The following is a 5,954-nucleotide window of genomic DNA, read 5'->3' as shown; positions in this document are numbered from 1 at the left end:
TTTTTTAGTCTTATGTTTTTCTTTGTTGAATTTCTATATTCTGTATAAATTGTTTAAGTTTTATGTTTAATCTCTAATTATGAAATTAATTTCAATTTATTTTCTATATTGTTTAGGTAATGATTGTGGGATAATCAATCAGATTTTCAGCGTCTTAACTGATAGAGTAAGAAACAATAAAATTAAAAATTAAAACCTGCACATATAATCATTCAAATGAGTATAACGTAAGAGTTACATTATACCACCTATATTAATCCACAAAAATTAACTGAGAAACCCTGTAATCTAGAATCGATAAACTTTGATTCTCTGATTTTTGTTTTCGTTCCAGTTTTATAATGATCAGTAGTTATCACTTATCACCTTTTGGATTGCTCGAACTTGATCCGATTTCATATAATTTCTGCTTGAGTGATAGGTTTTGGACTTTGCCAGCCATTTCATCTTCTAGGATTGGAACAAAAGGAACCCGCAAATGAAGCGGCATTACGTATTTTTTCCACATATGTCGACTTCGTATTTCATAACCCTATAAATAAACACAAATCAAAGTGATGATAACTTGTTTCAATGTAAATTAAACTAGATTTTAACCCGCGGTACACCGCGGGACTATATTTTTATAATTTTTAAATTTTAAATTTATGTTATATTTGTTTGTTAATCTGTGGTTGCTTATTAAAATTCAAATTATATAGTTATAAATATTTATTGGGTTGTTAATTTTAGAACAAATTATATGATAGAAAACACATAAATAAATATTTTGTAATGAATCATTTGCAATAAGGTAAAAAATTTTCAGTGATTAGTTTGTGCAAGTAAATTTAAGTTAGCACGTGATATACTGTGAAATATTTATTACTTAATTATAACGGAATCAACTTAATTTAACTTGTATAATCTTATAATATTAATGGGGTTAACAAAATAACAATATAAACTAAAGTCAATATATGTAAAAATATAAATTAATGGGAATTTAGTATTTTTCGTTATAGTTTTTTTGTGTGTTTGTTTGTGTAATCAAAGCCTAAATGAAGTCAATATTGCACTGAAGGTAATAGATTTTTTATTCATTTGGTTTCCACTGTAGGATAAAGAAAACATAATTAACCAAGCTGAATAGGACAACATTGCTTCATCCTACTCGTATATGAACAAATGAGGATGAGAAAATATCAGTCATATGTAAATTAGGAGTAAACTCCAAAGGAGTATCACCTTCTGCGGTCACCAAGCAACTCGCCTTTCCTTCTAAGTAAAGAAGAGGTAATTTGTTGGTCTTTTTGGCAGTAACACCTTCTGCGGTCCACAAAATGTGGCCACTCATTCTTGGAGACTATGGTCTCCCGCCGTCCACAGATCCGACACGGGAGCAGCCATCTTGTTGTTGTCCATGATATCAATGAGCTATACGGCTACCTCTCTGTTCAAGTTCTAGCCACAGCTGGCCATAGCTGCTACGCCGTGACTTTTCTTGTGGGCAAGCATCGTATTGTTGGGTGTGGTGTGGCCAACTGATAAGGGAAAACATCTATTAGCAACAAAGCCCATACATAGCCTTGAGTTCTCTAATGCATAAGGTAAATGGAAAAAATGATGTGGGCTCACTTAGTTACAAATCGGGGTAAGAACAAAATTCAGACTTCAGTTAATAAATTCTTCAGCCTTTAGTTTTCAAATATATGAACATTCTTATTCTTTTTTTCTTTTCTTTTTGGTAGTTTAATGGTTACCTTTTCAAGAAGACTCTGAACTTGAGGAATTAACAAATTCTTCAGCAGCTAAATGGTTTGAGAACAAATTCTTCAGCAGCTAAATGGTTTGGTTGGAGACTTTCTACACATGTTTTGTATCTGTCATGCTTGCAAGCCTAACAAAGAAACAAACAATGGTTACTCATCATAATCCTTGTTAAGCCACACTACACAGCAAACAGAACATACAACAATGAAGACTAAGTTTGTGGCTTTGCAAGTCTCTAAAGAAATCATTTTCAGATAAAGTTTACCGGTTTAACAATAGAGAAAAATGGTCCAGAAACCGAGCTAAAAAAAAAATACATCACCAATATATTCTCCCACACATCCTCCGTTTTTAAGCAGTCTTGCGATCATGGTACAAATGAAACACAAGAAGCATCAGTAACATTGTGTAGAAAGAATAGTACTTTATACAACATTATTCCATTTACTTGGTGTAACATAAGAATACCACCAATATATAATTGAACCTGTCCGTTCAAGTCCTAGAACAAAAGCAGAAATACACAATTCTGAGATTAACGGATTTTCCTAGAATATAAACAGAAAATATACAATTTCAGATTCAACCTCTACACAAATCAGTATTTACATCAAATCTAGAAAATTGATAACAAAAGGATTATTAGTTCAAGGATTTAAGATGAGTTTACCAGGGAGATCCAATTAAGAAATGAAAGCTAGTCTCGTGGTTCTTCCTCTGTCCAAGCCAACTGTACCAAAACAAAATGATAAAGTTAGTCACAGATTCTAATAAGAAATTGAATAATTTCAAATGTCAGAATCACAAAGCCATACCAGATCTAGAAACGCCGTAAAAACCTATCAGCCACCGGATCAAACAGCTGCAGTTGAGAAACAAAACAAACCCATAATCATATCGATTATTTCGAATCAAAGAAAACAAAAAATCCTAGCAGATGTAATCAAATTTACCGATTGGTTTCATCACTGGAGTTGATCTTAATCCAATAAAAACACGATAAAGAAATTCTTCACTGCCGCCTCCTCCGCTTGATCCATAGAATTGTGAGTCGAGTCATGATATAAGTCTTAATTATAGAGTCTTTTTGGTGTTTTTAGAGTTTTTTGAGTCTTTATAGGATTTAACATGGATGGAAGCATAATGGAGCTAAATTGGAGGATTTGGAGCTTAATCAAGCATTGAGGCTGAGTTACAAAGTTGGGAGACGAAATTGAGAGAGTGCATCGATCGACACATTGATAGCATCGATCGATGCTAGGCCAAATACGAAATTGGAAGTTTTCTCACAAGTTTTGAAGATTTACAAATCTGCCCTAAAGTTTTCCATATTTGCATCATTGGTCCCTGGACGTGTTTAGGAGTATAAATAGGATTTTTATGGTCATTGTTTAGACCTAAGCTTTATTTTTCCCTGCAACTTTTGAGAGCAAAACCCTGTGAGATTTTTGAGAGCTTTTGGAGAGAAGAATCAAGACTCCTTCAGAGAAGATTCAGAACTCCTTTACTTCTTCTTTAATCTCTTTCTTAATGCAATTTATTCAGAAGATGTTTTGTGTTTCATTGATTATGTCTGAGTAGATCTGCTTGTTAGGTTTAGGGTTTCTCATTAGGGATTTCATGGATTATTAGATCTGTTATTATTTAGGATTCATTATCTTTCTTGTTCTTCATCATAGGTTGTTCTCAATGCTAGATCTTTGATTAGTCATCTGGATTTAGATCTTAGGATTATTAATTGATATGAGAATATAATTGATTTTCCTGATAAAACCTTTGGTGAGCAAAATTATTTCTTGCAAAGAGATTTGATTTAATAATTTTGTGAACAATCTAAACTTGTTTTTAAAGCTGATTTATTACCTAGAATTTTGCAAAGAGATTTGGATTTTCTGGTTTTAAATTTAGATAATATTTGCAGTGAGAACTGATTTATTTTATAATTGTGTTTAGAGTTCAAGAACGGTGCTTAATTGTTGAATCCTGCTTATTTAATTAATTGATCTGATTTTCCATGATTTCCTGAGAATTTCCCTAAGCCTAGCGTTTATTCCTATTGATTTACAACTCCTTTATTTTCTGTTTTTGCATTGCTATTTAAATTTAATATTTTGATTTAGCATAATTAAAAGAGTAATAAGTCTATTGTGTGAATCTAGAGTTCTTGTGGATTCGATCCCTAAGTACTACAATTGATCTCTTAATTTGAGAGAGTAGCTCAGGGTTAAATTTGAGCATATCATCGAGCATCTAGGTTTATAATTATTTGGAAAAAGGGTTTGCGGATCCTTATTTTTACCAACCCGTTTGTAATTGATCCAGTGGCATTGTTTGTAAATAACTACCAACTACATGATTTATTTCATAATTGTACTTGGAAAATGTATATATAGATACCTTCAGTTCAATGTGTGAATCTTGTAAAGCGTCCATTATAAGTTGGATATTACTTGTCAACGCTTTGAGCTGAAAAAAGAGCAATCAAGGTTATATGAAAAATAAATAAATAAAACAATCATTGAAGAACAAATAACTAAATAAAATTTTACCTTATTGAAACCAGCAATAAATTGTATATGAACAAAACCATCATTATTCATGTGCATGCGCATGAAATTATCGGTCAATAAATTCTCTTCACTGTTACAAAAGCAAAAACAAAAACAAAGACAAAACCTAAAAACCAAAGTTTTGAAATACATTTATTATAATCGAGAAATGTTTTCTCTTTTAGAGAAAATGTTATAAGTAAAAAATAAATATTACCTAAAATAATAATGAACCTGCTTCCGTATTCTGGTTTCCAAAGAAGTTTGTGGTATACGAGAAGAAGAAGGATTGTTCATTTGTAATGGGGTCAGATCTAAAATGAAACATATGTGTTAGAGTTTTTTTTTTTAAACTACGAAACATAATTCACACTCTTAATTTGAATTAACTCACCATAGATACTCATGGGACCGCCAAATTGATAAAAAGGCTGATGTGCTGGCATCATATACGCTAAGACTGGCGCCATAGGTGTTGTTGGTGCATGTATTACAAATTCCGGTATACCTCTTGGTGCTTGTGTAATCCCGTCTCTCCCATTAGAGTATTGATTCCAATGTCCGTGACTGCACATGCCTCCATGTCTTTGGTGATGATGGTGATTACCATTTTGGTTCTTGTATGAGTTCCATTGATGTTGGTTTTGAGTACCACCATGAGATTGTGAGGCAATCTCATTCGTTTGGTTTTTTCCTCTGGGAAAGAGGTACGACAAAGGACATTTGGGAAGGCCAGATGAACTTTGTCCTGAGGGTTGTACAACAACACTATTTGCAGACACAGAAGTGTTGATTTGTCTACTTAACAATTCATCAGTGCTGTTTAACAACTTAGTAGCTAAAATATTCTGAAATAAACACATAGCTACATTTGTAATACAAAAACATAAGTATATAATAATTTTCTTTAATTAATGTTTAAGATTATTACAAATTAAGTGATACAAGTTAAGAAAGTATATGGGTACTAATGTTAATGTAATTTCAACATTTAAAATTCAGGAAAATTTGAATATTTGTAACCAGAAAAGTTTCATTACTGACGTCAAGAAATAAATAATTCATGAATTACAATAATAATCAGATATATGAGCAAAAAGTTTTAGTAATCAAACAAAATCATCACAAAATAAATTGAGGTAATACCAATAATATCCAAACCTGACGAAGATAAGTTAATGATGTATCACTCATACTTATTAATGAATCAGATGAAGACTTGTTCGAACAAGCTTTGTTCGTCTCAGAAAGTGTTGGCCATGATAAAGCTTCCAAGGCTGGTTTGATCACGGAATCACCATTAGAGGACATGTTCCAAGCATGTTTCCTGTCCACATGGTCCATGTTAGAGCTCTCTGAGTTTTCCTTCTTAATAAGAAGCAGTAGAAGAAATAATGAAGAATGAAAGTGAGGAAGTAGATGTGTATGGTCTTTGAGATGTGGTATATGTTTGTGGTTTCTGGGTGAAACGAAGAAGCTGATGTCTCTAGAGGAGGATGAGGATTTAACGGTCGTGGACACGCAATTTCACTTGTTTCCATGTAAGTTTCTGTAGGAACATGTGCATTTTTTAAAGAATCAGTTTGAAACACTTGTGTCTTAACTCTTAAAAAGATAGGCATATATTGGATTAATAGAAATTTATCTAGTTCA

The 5,954-nt window shown here is 32.2% G+C and overlaps 1 long non-coding RNA gene across 9 annotated transcripts; it reads right to left on the bottom strand.

The window, feature by feature from the left end:
* Window positions 1,038-3,018, bottom strand: LOC104747607. 9 transcript variants are annotated; one of them, XR_761200.1, is made up of 6 exons: window positions 2,706-3,018; window positions 2,568-2,614; window positions 2,423-2,482; window positions 2,240-2,300; window positions 1,743-2,112; window positions 1,038-1,523 (listed from the first exon to the last, which is right to left on the bottom strand). It is a non-coding gene; the product is annotated as an uncharacterized LOC104747607 (long non-coding RNA). The 9 variants fall into 9 exon arrangements; XR_761193.1 differs by having other exon boundaries at window positions 1,743-1,879; window positions 2,018-2,482; XR_761197.1 differs by having other exon boundaries at window positions 2,201-2,482.

This window comes from Camelina sativa, chromosome 15 (genome assembly GCF_000633955.1).
Source record: "Camelina sativa cultivar DH55 chromosome 15, Cs, whole genome shotgun sequence".
NCBI lineage: Eukaryota > Viridiplantae > Streptophyta > Magnoliopsida > Brassicales > Brassicaceae > Camelina > Camelina sativa.
Note: the sequence above shows the minus strand (reverse complement) of the source record. Positions and strands in the feature narration are given on the sequence as shown.